This window comes from Protopterus annectens, chromosome 1.part1, assembly GCF_019279795.1.
Source record: "Protopterus annectens isolate FY-2018-M chromosome 1.part1, PAN1.0, whole genome shotgun sequence".
NCBI lineage: Eukaryota > Metazoa > Chordata > Ceratodontiformes > Protopteridae > Protopterus > Protopterus annectens.
In genome coordinates, this window is record NC_056726.1 from 1,410,268,161 (window position 1) to 1,410,276,995 (window position 8,835).

Sequence of the window (8,835 nt, forward strand, 5' to 3'; positions counted from 1 at the left end):
ATTATAGTTCTGATTCACATTACATAATTCTTCACACTTTCCTGGGGTTCCCAGGCTACACATTACATCATTCTTCATACTTCCCTGGGTTCTTAGGCTAACAGAAACTGCATTTACATTCTTAACATCTCCTTTTGTTATTTTGCAGCTGGTCAGGAAGCACAGCAATAAAAATACATTTGCATGTTTAAATCCAGCAATTTAACTCTTGGTTAAAACAATAGAAATAATTTCTTCATCTAGACCTTTCGGCACCACTGTCTACATCAAAGGGTCACCACATGCTTTACTTTGGTCAGTAGAGTGCACTGTTGTCACATTTTTTCCCAGTTCCACATGTAACATTGTTTCTTTACATTTAAGACAACAAGCCTGTAGTTTACATTCATATTTACAAATGACAGAATTATCTGCAAAATTCTATCTGGCTAGGCTGGCAGCCTTCACACTGGCCACCTGAATACTTCAGCTAGGAATGATGGAATAGGACTCTGGTTTTATTTTGTAATTTTCGGAACTGGAGCCATGATTAAGAGGGACAGCTGGGGGCATTCATATTGTGCCACTATAGGTGAAATTCTTGGCCCGGCACAAGATGAACAAAAGTAAAGCATTTGCCAAGAATGTTCTTATTAATCAAGAACAAAAGTCAGAGGTTCGAAGACGATCAGATACCATCGTAGTTCAGACCATAAACGATGCCAGCTAGTGATCCGGCAGCATTATTCCCATGACCCGCCGGGGAGCTTCCAGGAAACCAAAGTATTTGGGTTCTGGGGGGAGTATGGTTGTAAAGTTGAAGCTTAAAGGAATTGATGGAAGGGCACCACCAAGAGTGGAGCTTGCGGCTTAATTTGACTCAACATGGGAAACCTCACCCAGTCCAGACATGGAAAGGATTGACAGACTTATAGCTCTTTCTCAATTCTGTGGGTGGTGGTGCATGGCCGTTCTTAGTTGGTGGAGTGATTTGTCTGGTTAATTCCGATAACGAACGAAACTCCACCATGCTAGCTAGTTATGGGGCCTCGTGGTTGTCTCCAACTTCTTAGAAGGACAAGTGGCTTTCAGTCACACAAAATTAAGCAATAAAAGGTCTGTGATACCCTTAGATGTCCAGGCTGAAAGTGTACTACACTGAATGGATCAGCATGTGTCTACTCTTGGCCAATAGGTCCTGGTAATCCACTGAGCCACATTCATAATAGGGACCAGAGATTGAAATTATTCCCCATGAATGAGGAATTCCCAGTAAGTGTGGGTCATAAGCTCATGTTGATTAAGTTCCCACTCTTTGTAAACACTACCCGTCACTACTACCGATTGCATGGTTTAGTGAGGTCTTTGGATCAGCCTCGCTGGAGTCGGTCATGGCCCTAGTGGTGTGCTGAGAAGATGATCAAACTTGACTATCTAGAGAAAGTAAAAGTCATAACAAGGTTTCCATAGGGGAACCTGTGGAAGGATCTTTAACACTGAGGGTCCCAGGATGGAGCCATCCATGGGTACCAGGGCCATTCCCCACTCCACCGCCCTGACCATCTCTGTCTCTCACTCCTGCTCTTCACTCTCTGTGCACCCTGGCAGAGGCCAGCGGGGCCAGCAGATGACTCCTGGGGAAGGGAGAGGGCATGGGGGGAGTGAAAGGAGGAAGAGGGGTGGCATCCATACCCCCTCATCTCCCAGCGGTGGGAGGGGAGCCCATCAGAATGGTGGAAGGCATGGGCACTCATTTGCCACCCCCTGAGAGGACAGTCACAGAGGTGGCACACAGCCTGGTGGTGCAGTTTGCTGTGCACCCCAGAGGAGACCGCATGGGGCCAACAACAGGGGTTGCACACCAATATCATCTCCCCTCAACGGCAGTCCCAGGTACCTGTGGAGGATGACCCTGCTCCCCTCGGGGCATTGGTTTGAAGATCCGGAAGGTCAGCATTGCGACCACATGCCAGCCACCGCTGGAGTCCCTGCCATCCCTACAATGATGCCCATGAAACCTTGCATGCTTGTGATGACTGGAGTGATGCCACATGGGCAGCGCTGCCCCCGGCGACCGAGAAGAGAACTTGCACAACTCTGAGTGGTGGATCACTTGGCTCAAGCGTCGATGAAGAACACAGCTAGCTGCAAGAACTAATGTGAATTGCAGGACACATTGATCATCGACAGTACGAATGCACTTTGTGGACCCGGTGCTATGCCTGTCTGAGGGTCGTCGTACCCTCCATCACCCCCCCGGGGCTGTCCAGCCCCCATTGAGGGCATAGCCAGGGAGTTGAGGGATCCCGCATGTCCCCTGTCCCCCCAGAGAGAGATGCACCAGAGGAGAGGAGTCCCCCATCACCCCAAGCTGGGAAGCTTGTCCGAGGATTTAAGTAGACATGCATCTGTCCTGCCCCCGGAGGTTGTCAGTGGCCCCACTGCCAGTCTGCCTCCCAGGGTGAAGCCCAACCCTGCCTGATTCCCGTGCGCCAGGGCCATGTCAGCTGTCCTCCTCTGTTGCTGGAGTCTGGTGGCAGTGGTTGGTAGTGGGTGCATGGGACAGGGTAGGATGGCCATCTGGGGTGCCCAGTGTCTGCAGTGACATCTGTGATACACCTGTCCCATCTTGAAACATGGACCAAGGAGTCTATCAAGTGCGTGAGTCCGAGGTTGGGCAGGAGACCCCACAGGGCAATGCAAGTGAGGGTCGGCATGTGCCAGCTGAGGCAGGATCCCTCCACCCGATGTGGGAGGGTGCACCTCTGGCCCATCTTCCCCATCCCATCAGGCAAGTGGAGCATGAGTGCACCTGGTGGGACCCAAAAGTTGGTGAACTATGTCTGGGTAGAGCAAAGCCAGAGAAAACTCTGGTGGAGGTCTGTAGTGGTCCTGAGACAAAACAAATTCGATAGCTGTAATTTATGTACCCACAAATGAATTGGTCCAACAATATCCATATTTAGGGGACATGATAAAATGAAGTCTTTAGGAGGATGTATTAGAAATTACCCTGTTGTAGCAGCTAAGGTTATGTGGAAAGGGATTTACCTCACTTCGTCAAAATAGTATATTATCGAATCTCACTTTGTTGACACTCAAAATATCGAACACCACTTCATTGAAGCAGCAGAACTACAAATATGTTCCCAGGGCAAGTAACCACTTACCCAAAAAGAAACAACCCCCCCCAAACAGCACCATAGCTTACTCCACCCAGGCTGGGTGGTTGTACCCCCACACCCCTAACTAAATATGCCAACTCTGAGATCGCACCACAGTTGGGAAAAGGGAAAATTTAACCATCTCACACAACAGGTTACTTACCCTGGGAAGATTTTCATAGTTCTTCTCCTTCAATGAAGTGAGAGTTCAATATTTTGAGTGTCGACAAAGTGAGATTTGATAATATGCAGGTTTGACAAAGTCAGGTAGACCCATGGGAAGAGACTAAACAGAAAATAATACAAAAATTGAGAAACTGGAGGCTTTGTTATAAAGGTATGGATAGTAAGAAACAAGCAGTTAAAATGTTTTTAGTCCCTTTAATCTTATACACAGGTCAGGCATATTTTTATCAACCAGAGGAGAAGCAGTGGAGAACAATTGGAAAAGAGCTGAAGGATTTTATCTGGGAGAGGAAGATGGCAAGGGTCAAGTGCGACAAGTTGATTCTTCCAGAAGAACAAGGCAGACTAGATTACCCAATCTGAGGGGGCATTTTAGAGCAACACAGTTAATGCTCCTATACATAACATAAACAGAAAACTGTAATTTCAAAGTGGAAAGGGATGATGATAATACAGGGAGGAAGGTCAAGAAACAAGGAGAGACTGGGATTTTGGATACAGACTCTTAAGGAGAATGGCAACAGTCATACAGAATATTATATTCATAAAATAGTGTGGAGCATTTTAAGAACTAAACCAACATGGGAATTGAGAAAAGAGATTCTGTTGATCGGGATAACTGAAGTTAGGAATGCAGACAATAGCAAGAGGGGGGCTGGAATTTATTGGAGAAAACTGGCAAAGGAACCAAGGTATTGGGAAGAAATAACTACAAAGAAAAAGTAATAGAATGGGAAGAAGCCAAGAATTTATTTGGACTGCAGGTTAGAGATTACCTTCCATATCAAGGATTGCTATCAGAGTATAGGTAAAGAGAAATAAATTGGGGGGGTCTTAAACAAGAGACCAGCACTGGTAGAGTTTTTAATAGAATCTAGAGCAGAAGCTGCTGTTAGAAAAGGAATAATTAGTAGAGCATATAAAATATTACATGATAACTGTAAGAATCAATCAGAGGAACGTAGAAAGGATTGAGAAAGGAGACTGGAAAGCAATTCAGAAAGGCAGTGGAGGGATATATGTATATCTCCCAAATATGCAACAAAGTCTAGAAGATTTAGAATCTTTGCTAGGAAGTGTTTACACAGGTATTTTTATACCCCAAGTAGACTCCAAATAATTTTTCCTCTGGTGGATAGCAAATGTTGGAGGTGTGACAGGGAAGAAAAGAGGCGGCTGGAAACATAGTTTTTTTGGAGTGTAGTGAGTTGGCAGACTTTAGAGATCCCTTGGAGACTGCTCTGTGGGGGATGCTGGGTAAGCAGACTGGATTGACTGGGGAGATGATTTTCAGCTATGATAGAGAGTCAGAACTGCCTAGACATAGTAAAGCCTTGCTGAGTCTAATTATCATGGCTGCCAAAAAAGCAATTACTAGAAAATGGAAATCAAAGTTTAAGCCAACTTTACTAGAAGTAGTGACTATGGCAATAGAGATAAAACTTTAGGAAAGAGAGAGCGCAAACTACATCGGAAAACTTGGGAACTATGCCAACAACATATGCAGAGAAGGAATGAGGTTTAAAGAAAGGCAGGATTTGAATCCTTTGTATAATACTTAACTGACAATGACTGGTTAGACTATAAGTGATGTATTATGTTTGCAACTACAGCTGTTTCAATGATGTCTGTGATGCATAATGTTTGCAAATAAATTGGTGTCAATGTTTGTTTTTCATTTATATAAATGTAAAATTGTCCATGTCAGATGTGATAATTTAATAAAGATTTTTTTTTTGTTAAAAAATAGTGTGGGAAAGCAAAACTAGACCTCTTGAGGCAATGTAAGGAACAGTGAAATCCAAGAATACATGCTGGCATGGCCACACTGGGGCTACAGGAATCATTCTCATATTTCCTTCCCATTCTCTCTCTCTTTTTCACTTTCTGTCTGGACCGCAGTGGTTGAGAACCTACCTCACCCTCACTTACCACTTTTAGCACCTTCCTTATCCTGTGCTACAATAATTATTTTTAATAGAACATCATTCATACTGATCATCTCCAACAGTTTTTAAAGTGTTTGAAATAAATTTAAACCACATTGACATTGTCACTGTGCTTCAAGCATAAGCAAAACAGGCTATCAAGCAAGTATCTGTGTTCTGCACCTGCATTTTGAAGCTTTTTTATATGCAACGTGACAAAACAAGGAAAGACATAACATGATAAGGTTTACCAATACTGACTAATTACAAACTAAATAAAAAAATCAAAATTAAAAACATTAAGACAGACACATAAAACTGCAGCGTGACTTTTTCAGTCACTAGAGTAGTAAAAAAGAATGCAACAAGATAAATGGACTGCCTGTTTTAATGCTTTTATATAATAGACGCATATCAAATGAATATCATCATGTATGGTTCCAGTCAACGAAATGCTCAAAAAACAATACCACTCACTAGAGCAAGTTGTGTACGTGTGCTCCAAAAGGTTAAATAAGTTAATGAGTCTTCAACTTAACACCTCCACCATCTTGTAGACCATTGTTTTCAAGCAGATTTATTCTACTGCAAATACAATTCATCTGTATCTGTATCATACCTAAATGGCTACCAGATAATGTATGACAAGAAAACCTCTGCAGCAATAATGGTAAATATTTTATGTTTGCCTTAAATAACATAGTCACAATACTGCAAATCAGGTATTTCCTGTTAGAGTATGTTGAAAGAAATATAGTCAATTCAAGTGAGCAAAATTCTGAATTCTTGCATCTTGCAGTAACAGTTCCACAATTAGCAATCCATGTAAAAATGATGATGATACAACAACAGCAGGAAAAAGGCAGAATAAGTAGAATGTGGTGTCTCATAGGTTCATAGGTTGGTACTAGGCTAGCGGCCCTAGGGCCTGTACAAGCCTAGCCATAACAATTCCCTGGCTATTTCTTCCCACACTATTTACTTCCCTGGACCCCTGTCTGACGTGATCCCCGGGGTGAATTTCCGTTCTCCCATCCAATCATCAAGGTTCTTTTTGAAGAGGGCCAAAGAGGCATTCTGCTTGACATGTATGGGGAGTCTATTCCAGAGTCTGGGGAATCTCTCGGTCAGGAAAATATCCCCCCAGCATGTTTTGTTTATTGTGATGACAAGGTTTAGATCCCTGGAGCGTGTGGCTGTGAGGGATTGGGATTTCTTTAAGTGTAGCATGTCCAACAGCTCTGGGTTTGACATGGCCTTGTATGTTAAGCAGAGATCGCCTCGGAGAAGACGATATGCAACAGAGTATAGCTGGAGATTTTTAAGGCGGTCAGTATACGGCATCTGCTTTAGGCCTGTGATTCTTTTAGTGAGGTATTTCTGCGGCCTTTCCAGTTGTTGCAGATGTCTTGAGAGGTACATACCAAATGGAGTGTTGTATTCTATAATGGGTTGAATGAGGGACAGTACAGTGGGACAATGACCTCCTTTTTTTTGGATGAAAAGCCCTTAGTGATGAAATGCACCACATAGAAGGATTTTCTGACTGTTGTGGCGATGTGGTTATTGAAGGTGAGATCACTGTCCACCTGTAAGTCTCTTATCACACTTTCGGTGTTTAGTGTACTGCCACCTATGTGATAATTCACGGGTACACGTTTTTTCCCAAAGGGGATAACTATACATTTCTTGGCATTGAGCTTGAGCCCATGGCTCTGGCACCAAGCATCTGTTTCTGTAAGGCCCTTTTGTAGAGTATCCACATAATTTGGGGATTCAATAATGGCTCCCAGTTTGCAGTCATCTGTGAACTTTGTTAGCCAGTGTCCCTTAGTGTTGGCCTGTACTTCAGAGAAGTAGATGCCAAACAAGAGAGGTCCCAGGACTGAACCCTGAGGTACTCCACTTGTCACTTGTCTGGAGCTGGATTTGGAGTCAACTACTTTTACAGTGTGGGTTCTGTCAGTAAGCCCGTTGGCAACCCATCAAGTGACGTAGGGATTAATGCCCAGCTTAGTAAGTTTATCTATGATTCCAGAGTGAGGGATAGTATCAAAGGCCTTGGTGAGGTCCAGATAGGCTGTGTGGACTGCCTTACCCTTGTCCATGGCTCTGGAGACTGATTCGAAGAAGTCAATAAGGTTCAGGAGACAAGATCGGCCCTTCACGAACCCAAACTGGGTGGGGTCCAGTGTTTGAAGGTTGCCAATGTCTTTGTTTATAAGTTCCATGATAATACTTTCCATGGCCTTGCAGATCAGGCTCGTCAGACTGATGGGGTGGTAGTTCCCGGGATCCAAGGTGGATCCCCCTTGTGGAGTGGAATAACTGTAGCTGTGCACCACTCAGTGGGCACAGAGCCTGAGGTGAGGGTATGATTAAACATAACACTTAGGTGAGGTGCCAGTTTATTTTGTAGTTCATGTAGTACATACCCCAGGATGTCATCTGGTCCCATGGATGCTGTATTCTTAACTTTGGAGAGTGCGTTTTTTACCTGTGTGGCCATTATTACCAGAATTTGGCAATCTTACAGTATTGAGATGGGCCATTTAGGGGGTGAGAGGGGGGGTGAAGTTGGCACTGAATCGATCTGCCAGGATATTGGCAATATCCTTGGGATCAGTATATTTAATATCATTCTGTTGTAGCTCAGAGCAGATCTGAGCATTGCCATTTAGATTCTTGACATAGTCATAGAATGCCTTGTGGTTGTCTTTGGAATCTTTGGCAATTTTATTTTCGTAACTAGCTTTGGAGGATTTTATGAGTGATCTCAGCTTCTTACTGAGGCTGGTAATGGAGTTTTTTGCATCCTGGGACTTTCCTCTTTTCTGCAACAGTTTTTTCCTTTTGTTGTAAAGTTTGTTTATGGCAAGGGACCACCAGATTGGCTTCCTTTTTTTGGAGGAGAGCATCTTGGTTCTATTTGGGATGGCACGATTCATGCATGAGTGGATGTGCTCGTACAGTGCCTTAGTGTAGGACTCGGCAGTCGAACTTTCAGTTCCCGTCTGCATGGGTGTCATGTAGTTTGTACTTCTGACTTGAGTAGCATGAAGTTGGCCTTGGAGAAGATTTTTTATGGAGGTTTCCTTACTGGGGGGTGGGGGTGGGATGTTGATATTAAGGGTGATTAGCTTATGGTCTGACCTGACCAACGAGGGGGTGACCATAGGTGTGGAGCATTGATTTCCCATGTTGGTAATGACCAGGTCTAGGATATTGGACCCCCTGGTGGGACTATGGATTAGTTTATCCAGGGCATTGGAATTTATGAATTCCAAGAACCGTTGGGCAAAGGTGTTGGTGCACGAGTAGTTTTCCCAGTTAATGGCAGGGTAGTTGAAATCACCCAGTATTAGGGTATTTGGTTGTATATTAATATTTTCCAGTATGTTTAGAAAGGTGTAGTGAGAATCTTGGGGCATGGTGGGGGATCTGTAGCAAGCTACAATTTGGATTGCAGTCTTATCTAGTGTTAGTTGCACCTGGAGAATTTCAGACGCATTGTGTTGGGCAACTAACCTGGTGGTGTGAATATCCTTGGTGAATATGGACACTCCTCCACCTTTAGT

At 43.9% G+C, this 8,835-nt stretch overlaps 1 pseudogene; it reads left to right on the forward strand.

The window, feature by feature from the left end:
- Window positions 1-2,072: 2,072 nt before the first annotated feature.
- LOC122816810 lies at window positions 2,073-2,215 on the forward strand (annotated as a pseudogene).
- Window positions 2,216-8,835: the final 6,620 nt, after the last annotated feature.